Source organism: Lepisma saccharinum, chromosome 2, assembly GCF_977018435.1.
Source record: "Lepisma saccharinum chromosome 2, izLepSacc3.1, whole genome shotgun sequence".
NCBI classification, from domain to species: domain Eukaryota; kingdom Metazoa; phylum Arthropoda; class Insecta; order Zygentoma; family Lepismatidae; genus Lepisma; species Lepisma saccharinum.
The window spans coordinates 148,555,234-148,571,519 of record NC_139230.1 but is presented as its reverse complement, the minus strand read 5'-3'; positions in this window follow the sequence as shown (position 1 = coordinate 148,571,519).

Here is a 16,286-nt window from a genome sequence, read left to right as displayed (position 1 = left end):
CTTGTCGCTTCTCGCCTGTCGCGTGTCGCTTTGGTCTGCAAGCTCCCTTGAGGGAGCGTTCAGAACGAAGTTACAAGCGACATGGTAGTTCACACATGACACAGGCAACTTCAGTTTATTAGCGAGCATTAACAGTCCGAGGCAACATGACGCACGGTATTCAGAAAACGGTCTAATCCGTTCAACACGCAAGCGACAATCGACCCCGAACAGTTTGTTGCGTCGCTTCTGTTGCAAGGTTTCATGTAAGGGAGAGTTCAAACCGAATTGTCACGCGACACATGCTGCTTGGGAACTAGCCCATCAACAGCAGTATTGCACACCGTGGCGGCATGTGACGCCGTGCAAGCCTGCGTTCGATCGGTGGAATCTCCAAGCGACACAAGGGTTTCGCACCGAAGTGACAAGCGACATAAGCTACTTTAGTCTCAAAGCAGGCTTTCCTCACGCACGCGCTACCAACGGATAGAGGCGACACGATGCACTACATTAGAAAACGGTCAAGTCCGAGCGACACGAAAGCGGCAAGCGACACGTCCCTCTCGTCATGTCGCTTCGGTTCTGAAGGTTATATTTAGTTATATTTATTACTGAGGGTTCATTTCCAAGTGGCAGACGTCGCTCCTTGCCTCTTGTATGTCGCTTTTTACTTCTTTGACTTCAGGCAATATAGATTCTTTACGTCAACGCAGAGTATCTAACTAAATTATATTGGCCTATTACCAGGTTTTTGGTGCGAAATCTTTAGAGTTTGCAACCAGTACTGAGGATGGAGCTGTTGATTTTGAGAAGAGGGGTCGCAATGAATGAACTGTTTGCGCTGGCGAGAATTTTATGACGATTGTCCCCAATAAGGCTGGAAGAGGACCTACACTAAACAATGGCAGTGGCTACCTTCACATCGTTTGGCGCAAGGATGAATGGAAGGAAGCCCTTGGGGTAGCACTTGTTGAGGAAATTTCAGGATTTTTCAACTGGGCAAATTCGTTACGGGCATCGTGTGGTAAATTACGTTTTGCGAGGGGGAATCTTACAGAAATAACTCGAAAGAGCTTGCTAAAGAATCGAAGAAATGTTGGAACTTCCAGAAATATGGAGAAATAAGAGAATGCTTAACCGACGCAAGAAATTAAGTAGAAATGAGATGTTGATATGGGCAGTGATAAAAAATACCTTTTCCCAGCAACACGTGCAGCTGGTCGCTACTTAGGTTCGGAAATTGACATAGGTTGTTACTTTGGTCTGGTCACTTCTTACTTCGGCCTGACCTATGCGACAAAGAACACAGGACAGGCGAAAAGCGGGAAGTGTCGCTTGCGAACGAACCAACAGTAATAAATGCAATTCTTCGTGCCGAAGTGCCGCGACAAGCAGAAGAGGATAACGATCACCCAGGGAAGTTATGCCACAAATTGATTACATTTCATCACAGAATTCAGGTGTTTTCTTTCTCCAATTTTAGTTTCCATGTCTTACCTTTTTCCAGAATCCCGTTTCGCCCAATTACCCAGTGGCGCATTATATCATATTTCCCATCCAAGTAAAAATTTCGGCGAAAGCGGAATTACCGTTTCGCCAATTATTTTGAAGGGAGGGAATTCTCCCTCCGCTGGGAAGTGTCATGTTTAAACAGACAGAATGCTTAATAAAAAGTTAAAAGGTGAGAGATACCTAGAGAAAATGATTACTGAACGCGAGGGGGTTTGGATGGGGAAATATTGCAATTAGCAAGGGAGGTTACATGCCAAAAATCACATCACTTCCTTCCATGAGAAGACTACAAAAAATTGCTTTACGTCCGTTCCTTAGATGGCACGATTTTATGTGGAATATTCCTTATTTCTTGTGCGGGAATAATCGTGTTGTGAAGATAACAACTATTGTACGTCTCACTTAACTGTTCAGTGTGGTATTTAAGAAATTTCCAGTGGGGGGAAATTTTACTGACTGTCTAGGGACAGCATGAGATAATGACTTTTTGTCATATAACATTTCCCTCCATGGATAAAATTTATCAAGCAGAGGGGGGATACAAGTACCCAGAGGGGGAAATCCCCCCATCTCCCCTACAAATACCACCCTGCGCGTTATAGCAGTAGTTTTTACTTTAAAGGCGTTAAATAAATTTAAGCTGTTTTAAGAATAAACAAATAATAAATTTCATTACTATGGAAAAGCAAACAAAGCCTGCAATTTTCGTAATTTTCATAAATTTTCCATTCAAAGAAATTATCGAGAATACTTCTCTCTCACAATATTTTTATACAGATAGATATCTGAATCGGTATTTTAGTAAAGTACTTCTATCTGGAGTACTATTACAGCTTAAAACTACTAAGCTTGAATACATTGAAAAATGGAAGTAATACTGGATTTCGGAAGAGTATAAAACTAAATAAGATAGCCTTTTTTATGTAATAGACGCTGATTTGGGTTTCCAAAGAATATCCTTTACTCCGAGTAAATAAATATTCGCAACTCATTAATTATTTTGTTTGTAATTTTTTCGAGACTTTCGAGACGAGACGAGACTTTTCACGAGCCGTCTCGTTCCGCTCCGTGTCTCGTCTCGAAAACGAGACGAGACAGGTGGTCAGTCTCGTCTCGTCTCGAATTTTGAAACGCTTGTCCCGTCTCGTGTCTCGTCTCGTTTTCGAGACGGGACACGAGACGAGACAAGACATGTCTCGTCTCGTGAGCAACACTAACAGAAAGGCGGAAAGTGATAACATGGTATGTAGTTACAGATGATTGTAGATGTGGAATGGCATGGAGCCTCTAGATTAATTGCCTGAAGTTCTCACCAAGCAATAAAAGGGGAAACCAGATAGATGATAATATCGTCTTGCTTTCGGCATGAATATTGGTAGAGTTTATAGAACGATCATCGTCACCATCCTCAGGCACAATGTTTCTTGAAGATTATAGTAATGCAAAGTCCTTCATGTTTTGGACTGTTTAATTAAGATGAAAGATAACTTCAAGGTGTGGTCAGCGCCTTGCTGTAAATCTCAAAATTGCCTTTGCAACTGTGAACAACGATGCCGATGAATCGTTCAGGCAATCGTCCATTGCCATTGGCACGTGAACCCGTAATTCTTGTGAACAATGTATCGCACAAAGACAGGCTTACACTGAAGCTCAGGCAAATGAAAGAGACACTCAACTTAACTATCTAAGCGCTCAGTTTGCCTCCTTCATGGCCGAGATAAGTGAAAGGACAGCTTAAATTCGAATGTCGAAGAGATACACCAACGTTACTCGTCAGTACTCGAATGAGAAATAAATTTACAGCAACTGGAATGGTAGAACTCCAGAAAACCGAGAGGGTCGGCGATGTTCATAAAAGAAGAGAAAACAGAACTGAGAACTTAGTCGAATCTATCAACAAGTGGCTCATGATACGGGAAGTTAATGTTCATGAATTTTGAAGCATGTCATATGAATTTAAAAAGCCACATACTTTGAGTAAGAAGTTTTAAGTTTGAGTAGGAAGAATAGTTTTATTTCCTGCGTGATGGAGCACATCTCCATGATATGAGGACCTCCCTTGGTGAAAATCTACTGACCAGATGGATTAGGTGAAGAGGTAATACTGAACACACCCTGCGTTCACCAAATCAAACACCACTGAACTTGGGGGGGGGGGGGAGGGGCACATTCAAGGTGACGTTTATGGTACAAAACCAGCAAAATTACTAATTGAAGGCAATTATCGATTCTTTTATTTGTTATTATTTTCTCTTTTCAAGTTCATTTTTTTGCACAGATAGGCTATTCTGGACTGAACCTACAGTTTAAAGTGTCCAGTGGGATCCGAACCACTCACTTCATGCCTCTACCGAGTATCCAATCCGGGCCCCTTCGTTACAAGGCGACGACTTTAACACTACGCCATCGTGAGGCCCAAATCAACCATAGGAAACAGTGCTGCAAAGAAAAAAACAAGCGGAATAATTCAATTTCATTCATCCGTATTATCGACAGTGACTGGGCAGAAATGGCGAGCAGTTCTAAAACCTGCGACAACTTCAAAAAATAAAATAAATATAGGGAAATTCGAGGATAGTTTGTCCCGCCTTAGAAGCAATTGGCTGAAGATTCTACAGTTTTTAGTCTACCTAACCCAAATTTAGTCTTGTTTCAATAGATCATGTTACATGCTACAGTTTCTGTGAGTGAAATATAATCTGAAATTTGAGCCATTTCTAAAACGATGCGTTTTGTCATCTCTCGTGAGACTTAAAAATGAGCTTCCCCATTGCAGAAGGAGTGATGCACCACATGATAAATATTATTTAATGTAAACAAATATAGCTTAAAAATGCGTTTTAGTGTTAAAAATATGTGCATTATCAAAAGCAGTATTTTTTTGTTGAATGAAAAGCAAAATATTTTAAAATCATTGCATGGCAAATAAACCAAAGAAAATTCTTGAAATTTGGTCGAAAATTAGCTTGTTTTATAAAATAAAATAGAAAAATGCACATAGACTTACTTATTCATTGAATTCATCTCGGGCCTCGTCATGGTTCTTTATTTTTTTGTCTACTATTTCTATGTTTCCTCACATTCTCGATTGTGTTGTAGACTGAAACTTTCTAAATAAATATAATGGAGGTTTCTTTTATATGCATAAAATTTCATTTTCATATAAGTCACGGAAAGTTTTTCGGGGGTCAATGGACGTTTGCCGGGCCAGGACCACCCCACTCCCCTTAAGGGGCACGTCCCTGGGTGACATTATTCAGAGGATGATACTATTGATGTATACTGAATACGAATAACCAACGGCAAGCTGCTGGTTATTTACCAAAAGGACATTTATTAATGTATAGCAAATTTAAATTATGGTGATAAAAGTTTTCAATTCAGCTTTCTAGGTAGAATCCATTAGTAGCTTTCAGTTCACAGTGAAAGTGAAATTGCGTGTAGCATCAAACCGACATGAAAAGAAGAGTTGAGAATCGTCGAAAATTCTTGGTGTGAGTCATGAATACAACTACCTAATAATTTTTACAATACAATGAGCGCAGCACTACGATCTTCATAAGCGAGGAACACAAAACCTTTGAAAGGAATTCCAATTGGCTTTAAATTTAATGATTTTCGCTTGCATCGTGCTAGGATAATAATCGTTACACAGTGAAACAAATCACAAAGCTTAACGTTGATTTTGGGGAATTTCATGAAGTTATCCAAAGCGTATCTTCCTTCACGATTTGATATTTCGCGCCAGATTAGGTGGTATGATTTTTTATTTTTTATTTAATGTGTTTTACGTTGGTCATCCTAATTTTTACGCGAGTGCACATACACTCTTTTCATATCTAGGAATGTGTGTGTGTGTGTGTATGTGTGCATATATATATCGTAATGGTGGGTGAGTATCTCTACGGTTAGGCCTATAGTTATAACTTGTATAATCAGTTTTTCAAGCACAGACAATGCCATCCTCCTTGGTGGTATGATGTGTCACGTTTTTGCCAGAGAAATCATGCACACACACAACCACACACACAAGAGGAAATTCTCCCTATGTACATTTTATTTTCTTAATCGAAAACATATTTGCGTCACTCTGGTGTTAATAAAGTAAGTGTTATTTTTTCTCCAAAGTACACACATATTAGCTCAACAGTTGTTTGTTAGATATACATTTTTCCATTGTATTGCATATGTTTAACATGAGTTTCTGCAATAAGTATAAATATACAGTCAATGATGTGTTGTTCACATGAATTAGTTTTGTGCTAATGTGGTGGAGAGAGAACAATGAAGTTACACATTAATAATTCCTTAGTGAAAAATGAAATTTTACGTAAAATATGTCAGTTCGTAATGTTTCGTAATCGCTCACAGTATTCAAAATCAGTTTTATTTATTTAATATATTCATGAATCGTTCAATTTCAACGCACTTTTAAGGTCATACTTGGTCAGCCTCTTTTGTGTTTCTGCTATTCTCATTCGGAAATTAAGCAGATCGGATATCTCTTTCTGAAGAATTCCTTTAGCTCAGTGGCGGCGACTGGATTCCAAAACTGGGGGGCCAAGGTCACAAGGTGCCAAAACTGGGGGAGGGCAGTTTATTTTCCCTTGGTTGATAAGGTTTAGCATAGTGTGGGAGCAAAAGTGGCAAAAGTGGGGGATCAACTGCCCCCTCGCCCCCATAATCGCCGCCACTGCTTTAGCAACATTATATCTTTTTGAATTCCAGCCAACTCTTTACTAGCCACAAACCTATGCAGTGTGCAATGACTCCGAGTGTCCACTTTTTGGAACAAATTTAGATTATGTAATGAGCAATCAGTTCGTCTAATAAATGAACACCGCCCATTCCATTGTTATATTTATTTTACTACTTCTGCTCGTTTCACCGTGATGTATTGTTTACCTTTCTTATCCCATCCCTCCACTTAATCATCTTCACTAATCCAAACAAAATTTGAAGCTAAGGCAACGGGACGATTATCTATCGACTTTACCATTGTAATGCCACCATTTGAATACTTGATTTCATTAGGAAAAATCCCTTGGTTTCTTCCGTATGAATGTGTCTGATATCATACACTGATTCGGCGGCGCCAGGATTAATCATCAAGGGGTGGTGAGGGGGTGCAGAAAGAAATTTAGGGGGTGCGATGCTGAAAATAAGGAAATCCATGAAACACGGATGCAACCTTTCAAAACTGGGGAGCAAGGTGCCAAAACGGGGACGAAGGACAATTTAACATAGTGCGGGGGCAAAAATAGCATGAAGCGGGGGCAACTGCAACCTAATCGCCGCCACTGGTTAACAAAAATTACTGACTGAAATGAAATTGTATGTGTGAAATATAATAACTTTAGATTGACATTCATTTTCCAGGCAGGTTTCCCCCTTGCCTTCCCCCTGGACTTACATGATGATATGTATTAAGTCTTATAGGTCTACTCCAAGAAAGTGATCGTACAGTGTAAACATTCAGATACACGTTCAGATGCGTCTACTGGGCGCATGCGTCAATTACTTTCTTTCACTTCAGATCCAAGAAATGTAATATAAGCTTAATTGAGTGCTCTCGTGTAAAATAAATGGTAGTGTCTGCTGCCACGTTCTTTTTCTGCTGGGACCTCAAAAGAGATGCGCGTGGCAGCAGACTCGGTCTTTGTCTTATCGTGATTTCATCATGCTATGTATGCAATTACGTCTGTAACACATACTGTGAAGTTGTAGCGATTACTTTCACAAAAATGTTTTAAGATTAGGTCCCTTAGCATTCTTCTAATAATAAACCTAAATGCTCTCGAAGTTAGGTTAGGTTATGTTAGCATTAAAATAATATCGCTAAATGCTTTCTAAAGAAAAAGGTTCTAAATTACCTGTACATTCATTCCCACTAATCATAAACTTGCATTTCTCTCGTCTCAATCTGTTCTTAAGATTTGTAACATCCTCTTAGCAGACGAATTACGTGGCAGGAGCAAATTTGAAGCTTATTCTTAATGCTGACACGTGCGTGGCAGCAGACTCGGCCAAAATAAATACTTCTCCTATATGAAGAAATTAGAATGTAGAAATCCTCATTAATGTCGTCGCAGAGCAAGCTGTCGGATGGACCGCATCAGCAAAGGAAGATTTTAACGTGGGCAAGCGCTGCTCGCGTGCTTCTTCCCTCCCCTCTCCGCTTCTCCCCCCTCACTATGCATGAATATGGCGTTGGCTGCATGCGGTGAGGTGACAGCTAGAGAGAAGAGTGTTCTTGTTGTTTCTTTGAACAAAGATCAGTGGCAGCGATTGATTTTTCTCCTTGAAGGTAAAGTGCAATGCACATTTAGTTTAAAGTTTGGTTTATTTTTATTTCTGGGCCTCTTTCAAAGTTCCACATGACTTAGTGCAGTAGTTTCCCGAAATATTTAAAAATGACGGAAAATGAAACAGAAAGTGTGATGTGTGATACAGGACCTAATTAAAAGATATTCAACTTTCGCTCTTTCTCGGAAAAACAAGAAATAGTTAAAAATGATAGACCTTGCCCTTCTTTAATCGGCCTGTGTAGTAATCATAAGGATAAGAAACAGGAGTATGTAAGACATTTTCAAACTGCTCAATACGAGAAAACTAGCTGGTTAGCAGGTTGTGATGTTACAGAGAGGTTGTTCTGTTGGCCATGTCTATTGTTTGGTGCTGATAGAACAAGTATGTGGATTGGTCCCGGGTTCGAATCCTGGTCGGGCTTGGTTGTTTGTGAATGTCCATTCATCACTTTCATCATTTCATCATTCATCCCCATCTTCGCAAATTAGCCAAGAGGCACAAAACGCGAAGTAAAATAAACTAAATCAATCAAGTATGTGGACTAAGGATGGATTTAGCAATTTAACTATCGGTTTCTATTTCAAGACATGAAAAATCTCTCGGTCAAATTAGAGCAAGTTTAGAGCTTGCGACATTTGGACGAACAAAAATAGATCTTCAGATAAATCAACAAATGAAAATATCAGTAAGGCTTCATAATGAGGCCTTAACAAATTTTATGAAGACTTCCACATCACACATCAAACCTGATGAGTTTTAAACTTTTATTATACATATTTCATTAATTTATACGTTATGCAATATTTTGTAATGTTAATGTGCAAATCGTCAACTATTGAATACGTATAATGCTATGCCCCATTCAATAATATATATGTTTTTTTTAAAATTTGTGTACAGCATTCCCTTTATGAAAATCCAGGATACACCACTGTACACGTTGCAGTCTTATTGAACTATGTAGTGAAATAGAAAATGAAATTATCCCTGTCTTTAAAAACCCAATTTTTGAACCTTTTCAATGTAACCAATGGAGGTACCAAATACATAGTACTTACAATGTACTGCCACTTCAGGACAAAACAAGTGCACAGCAACTTTGTCTTCATTAAAACCCTTCTGCCTCACTATCCCCAACAACGAACTGTAAAATTTCTTCGTGAACATTGGGCCTCTTTCTAACGGGTTTTGAAAAAGCCTGAAATGGTACGTTTACCATAGTGCGCCTCAACCTTAAAAGTCAGTATGGGTTAAATGGAGCGTGGCGTTGCCAGATCAACAAACATCAAGTCGTTGTTAATCGCTAATGATTGCGACAAATTTACTTCCTTAATATCGTATAGGAAATTTTCAAAATCTATGTATTTGATGCATTTTCGGAAAACGATAGTTACCTCAAGATTTGCATGTAAAAGTGTATATTTCGACGTAACTATTTACTATTTTACATTTGCATTATATGTTTAATACACGCAACTATTCTTACTTCTTTCGTTGAATGTTGTATCCTTTACATAAACAGAATTTTAAAAATGCAAAAACAAACATTAAGATATATTTTTTACGGAAAATAAAGTATTCTGTATATAAGACGTTCAGAACACTCAGTAAAAAAAAAATTCTGATATTCATTGACTTTAAAAAGCGATTTAACACGCACATAACTATTACGCGTTCTTTACCTCGAAGTTTACCAATACTGCATCCTTTTCCAGCTTCTCTATCCATTATTAAACGAAATATGTAACTTACATGCTATCCACAATTATCACACAGCACACTACACTTCCTACGAACCGGGTCACCTGCCTGGAACTGAATTGTAACCTCGGTGGCGCGGCGCGCAATGAATTTGATACGCGAGAAAGCCCGCGTAAATAAACTACGATTGTGCAAAAAATAACAGTGCTGTGAAGTAACAATGCATTCCAAAAATAACTTCAAACAATGGTCAACACTTTTCTCGCTTGGTCTGCACGTGTATCGCGACAAACCGAAAAGTTTCTCGCTAACCAACTTTTTCGTGTTACAGTCTGATGATTTATACAAAATATCTAATGTAAATATATATAACTCTCTTCGTAAGCATAGGAAAAAAAGTGGCGAAGTTGCTCAAGCGGTTTGATATTTATTGGTTTTGAAGTATTTATTAGAAAAAAATTTAAGCGTTTTGCAAAATTGCATAATTATGGAAATTTCAGATCATATGAATTTATGACAGATCATATAATGTCAATAAATAGAGCATAAAAAACTCTACAGGATAATGATTTCACTGTTTGAAATTAATGACTTTTACAGTTTTTAAATTTTGTAACATCTGGCAAGGCAGCGGGCGTAGAGAAGGACAGAGCTATTGCAAAACGCATGTATAAGAGAAAGAGGGAAGTAATCCATTTACTTCCATACTGACTTTTAAGGTTGAGACAGTCTATAGACATGTTACGTGGAACAAATACACAGAAGGTATTAACAAGAAAACTACCCTTCACGTTACAACTCGCCTTAAATGAAGGGCTTGGTGTAAAACACAATTTTGTTGATTTATGAGTACATTAAGAAAAAAGGTTATTAGAATCTATACTGTAGATAAATTGTTTTTGTGTTGTGTTTACCAATTTCACTCGAAAATTGAAGGATGGCATTTTACTTTGTAACTCAAAAATAACCAAAATGTCACTAACCATGTTTTACACCCGAGCCCTTCAAATAATTTCCCGAGCACGACTTGGTTAGTGACTTGGTGATACCTTGAAAGCAGCTGCAATTTTTGCTCCAATGTGAAGAAGAACAAATAGACGGAAAATAAACCGTTTATCAACAATGCAAAAGGAAAAGAAAGAAAAACATAACTCACATAAATCTGTAGGCAATTATCGAAAACCAGAAACAGACCACTTGAAGAAACAAAGGAAAAAGATATGCATAACAACAGTGCTGACGAAAGAAAAAAAACGACCGCTGATCTTTATAGAGGCTGCCGCCAGTACAGGAAAGTATGTATATCGTCACCTCTTTCAGTGCTTGCCTGATGCATACATTAATAACGGTCTTACTTCAGTACCTAACATTCGACGCTCGATATGACGACATGACATAATATGACACTCTAAGCCAAGGGTTAGTGTTTGTTTTCAGTTGAACGTAGGGGGTGCTGATGGGGGCGCGCCCCCCTGGCTCCGCCCCCATTAGAGAAGCGATTCAATCGAGCAGTGCAAGCAGCTGCAATTCCACTTTTCTTCAAGATTTGTAGAAGATGGTAAGATGAAAAGTAGGTCGTCATCAGAATGGACTTTCTGTCCTGGGTTTTCAATCATCTGGCAGAGATGTAGCACCACACTAGCACTAACACCAAAGAATTTCACATGGTTATGATCCAATCCAGTGTTTCTACCCTGATAAACTAGAATGTAATAAGCTAGTCCACTCTTGGACAAACACTTGGACATGGTTTATCTTTGATATATTGTTTGATGGATAAATTTCCTCAAATTGGAATGATCTGTTCATCGACACAAAGCGTTTCTTCTTGTGGTAATTCTTTATATCTCTTCTCAACCACTTTAAATAATGGGCGAATCTTGAACAACTTATCAGTGTTATCTGAGGGAATATACGAAATATTAATCATATGAAGATTGTTACCAAGCTGATAGAATCTATCAAGACTCTCATAATCTCCAAAGATATTAATTACTAATGATGATTCCCAATACATTCTTAATCCAGGAAACTTCAGACAACCTATGCATTCCAAAAAATAACTTTTATTTTACTCGTACTTGCATCATTATGCTATAAATATTGATCTGCCTTGTTGGAGAGCATACATATTTTTTATATTTTGCCCGATCGTCAGAAATATATAAGGTGAAACAATTTCTTCACCATCAGGAAAAAATTCGGAGTAAAAATTTAAACTTTAATAAAGCACAGATCTTCTACAACACTTGATATCACTTTTGTTTGCAAAAAAGTCAACATACGGATTTAGAACATCGGATTCACCTACTTCCTGATTATTTACTCTAAACTCATCTTCTCCGCTGCCATATTATGGCTAGCCAAGTTTATTTTCAGAAGGAATTTTATCCTGTCCTCATTCATCTGATGGAGGCATGCCCAGTTCTCAATCTTCATAACTGAAATCGTCGTTAATTTCAGACACATCGCTGGACATCAGTAATTTCAAGATAGTGGATGGGTTCCGAGACATATCTCTCTTACCTCTCCTGGCAGAGGAACATGTAGGTCCTGTGAAAGGACGGATTGTTTGAAAAATAAATCCTCTTTTGGACAATTACTGAAATTTGCAATCCTATAAGTTACAATGCAAAAAATACATGGCCAATACTTCAACTCCTAATAAATGGTTTATGCAGTGAATATTAAATCATACAATACGTGAAAATCCGGCCTTGCTTTAAGATTCCAGGGGTCTTAGTTTTAAACCATGTGTATGGATGTATATTTGTTCAATCATCTGTTCCATCACTTCATCATTCATCGTCAACGTTGCGATTAACGCCGTTAACCCAATAGCTAACTAATAAAAATATAAAATAAATATGTCAAAATGTGAAAGACATTATTGATAATAAACTATTAATGCACATTTTTTCAATATTTGAAATGAAATGTGTACAATTGTGCTTTACCCACACATGCACATATTGACATATCTATTATTGTAATTCTAACAAACATAAACAAGCGGTAACAATTAATTAACATACCTTTATTTGACAAAGCATTTTTGTGAACATTGGTTCGATACATAGTGGAGACACATAGTGGTTCGGTCCTCTCCCATTTAGCCTATCTGTACATAAAGTGGACTTCTAAACTCTTTTAAACAGTGGAATAAATTGAAAGGACATGAAAGCAACACGAGAACCACAAAGACACGTTCGGCAACTATTGAAGGTGAATCTAACATAATCATGAACATCGATATTTAGCAGTCATTTGGGTAGGAGGATGAATATAAGTCTTAATTTAGAACGTAAAAGTATAAATATATTCTGTCTCAATCCAGCAAGTGTAAAAATATATGACCCATACCTTCAACGTAGTCATTCACTTCCGCCATGATGCCTCCCTACTATTCAACGTCTATATAAAGTTAACAGGTGGCAGCACTGGTTCATTTATTCCACTCTCACATGATGCAGTATCGTGTGGCTACGTACAGTCACGGACAATTCCGGGTTGTAACAATCCCAATGACTTTCAATGGAATCGTTAAAACCCAGAAGTGTCCTTGACTGTACAAATGGACCGAGGTGTAATACTTACAGAATATTCAGCAAAAGTAGGAAAAGTGATATACATGATCAGGTACAGTACACCTGGTTCGAGGGGTTATAATATATTAAAATACAACAGTTGTGGACATTACATTTTTACATTAATTAGGCTCCGAGAAAAGGATACTCTTTTTTAACTAACTCTCTCGTATTTGGTGATCCATGGGAGTTATCTAGCCCAATAAAAATATTTCAATAAGAATGACCCTAATTTAAATATATTTAATATTAATTTAGAACTCCTCGCAAATACAACGGTTTCTCCAAGTTCCACATTCATTTTTCACTAGAACTGTACGCTTATTCTTTTCATCAACCTAACTATTTTGGGTTTCTGTTCATCAAGACTTTATTCGAAATTCACCTTGAGTGTATTAATTGATCACATTACTAATGCATGGAGGCACATTGCACAGTGGTTTGGATCCCACTTTAAACTGTAAGTTCAGTTGCAATTAGCCTATCTGTGCATAAATTGAACTTAAAAAACAAAAATTCAAATTCAAACATTACTAACGCATATCCAGATTAATATCATTTTGCTTAATATTATCCACATTTTTCTTCAAAATCTTTTTTAAACATGTACATTTTTCAAAGTATATTCCAATAGCAGACTGCAAAATAAAGCTTTAATAACGACTTTTAAAAAAGTATTTGCAATTAGGCTTGTTCTTTGAGAAAACTGCCTGAAAATTATTTCTACACATTACAATTATGTGTTTTGCCTTTAGCAAGGATTTGTTGTTATGTTGTCTTGCTAATAGATGGCATGGATAACAAGGATTTGTTGTTGGTGTTGTTTGCCGCTGGATGGCGTTGTGTATTCAAGGGGTATGGGTATGACGTAAGGAAGGTCTGAGGAAAGGGAGTCTCCGGAAGGAACTTCGCTTTTAACTGATTTCCCAAGGAACACATACTTGAGTTGGTTTCCTTACGTGTTGAACAGGGCCAGCAAAATGGAACCAAGACTAGGGAGTAGTAGCTTTATGGCAGTGGTTGCAGAAGCTTTGAGTTTTTAGTAGAGTGGTCTAGTTGAGTATTTTTGGTTAGTCACTGCACTCTTTGTTCTCTTTAAAGCTAGGTCCCTTTCCAATTTTTTTATTATATTAAATTGGTATAAATGTGATCTTATTAGGTCAGATAAAATTTAAACTGGAAATCTTTTGGGAGACAATGTTATTCGAACAGTAAATTCTTATGTTATGACATTAGTTTTATAATGTGGATTTTAGCCATTTATTAATATTTCTTGTTAAAAAGTTAATTATTATTTGTTACTGCTTTGTCATTGAGGTTTATATTGTTTTTCCTATAACTTTGTATTCTAAAGCCCTTCAGGCTAATTGTTAAATAAACCTGACACTGAAAATTTCCTGTATCAATTTTTTGAAGTTTCTCCTTGAAATTCAGAACTTTACTTGCTTCCAGGCACGTATCCAAAAATTCCTTTCGGGGGGGCTCAACAACATCTTTTTAAGGGGTATAGATAGAACCTCAAAATTGTACGTTTAAGGCCAGTGGTGTCAATTGGGTTCAAAAACGGGGGGGGGGGTGCAAGGAAAGTTTACTTTCTCTTGGTATACAAGGCTTAGCATTAAGAGGCCATAGTGTGGAGGCAAAAAAATGGGGAGCAACTATTCCCAAGTCGTCGCCACTGTTTAAGGCTGCCATTTTAATCAGAACGTGAAATCGGAACACTTTTTACCACTCGACTCCTCTGTTTCGATGTATTAACATTGTGTATGTGTGTTTGTCCATTTCTTCTCATCAGGCATGAAAACTTCTATGGTGTCTTTGAGTGTTTTTACGAAGCTGTTACAACTGCACGAGATGGGCAATCCACTCGACAAAGTGAGATCCAAACTGTGGGCTGCGAACTGAATGCAGACAATTCTTGAATATTTCTCTCTGATTCGAGCCTGAACACCACTGCTGTGTCTTGTCCTCCCATGTTTGCAGATCTTATAAAATCTGAAACCCACCAAATTGTTCATATTCAGGCCTAAGCACTCGCAAGTGTTCAAAATTGTCTGTCACAACTTCCGCAGTCTTGTCATATATCGGCACAAAACAAAGGAAGTCTTCTCGAATACCACTGGATCGTGAAACAATTAATGTACAGTGAAAACCCTTCCGTTCCCAACACATCTAATGTTTCGTCTCCCAATATTTGATTTTTTAAATTTGATTTCAAAATTTTGGGTGCGTCAGCACTTAGACTCTTTTACACCCGTCACATTATACGGGGTCCAGCCCCTTACCGTTACAAGTAACAACTCTAACGTTGCAAAAGTAAATTCTTAAAATATTCTGACTTCCGTAAAAGCTGAGGCTGTAAACGGGCACTCAGCACACATAAGGACAAAAAACAGGACAACAGACAGAATTATACTGGCCGTAGGGCCAGTCGCCAGAGCCTCGTTTGTCTGCAAAATGCAGTCCAGGGTGTACTACGTGGAAGTGAGGTTGACAGTTGGGTGTACTGCGTGGAAGATCGCCCTTTACACCCCTCGTCTCTCAATATGATCAAATGCTTACTCATTTATTTATAACCCCATTTGACTCAGTATTCCTTAAAACAAAGAAAAAAAGAACGTCAAAGACAGGAAAATGTGGCAAGATGAGGACTGACCATCAAAAATACTATGAATAGCCACTCTCTCTTCCGAAAATTCTTGTCACGCCACTCTTTTTATCTCGGACACATTTTTAAAAATCAACTCACCAGAAGTTTTCATCATTGGATTATAACGGTCAAATATTGAGTAACAGGTAATTAATCTAATTGCCCGTTATTAAAAATTAATTACAATTGGTAACATTAAAATCCGTCGCGAATAAAGGTGTCTAGCGACTGCCTTAGCCAACGCTAGCTGGCTCAACCACCGTTTTTCGCCCGAATCCGGATTTACATGCATTCATATGGAGAATAGCAGGAAAAGAGCAACTTCTAAACCAATGGACCGAATTGGATGAGATTTTAATCAGAGGAAGACCACATCATGAAAGTACAGATTCCAGAATTTCAGCCTAATCAGAACAGAACTACGGGAGTTATAAATTATTAAAGATCCATCGCTGGATACAATGGAAGACGGTGCTCTGTTGAGATAGCACTTGCTGTCCGTACCTGACACAATAGCGTAGGATTTAGCATAATCTCTGCACGAGGGG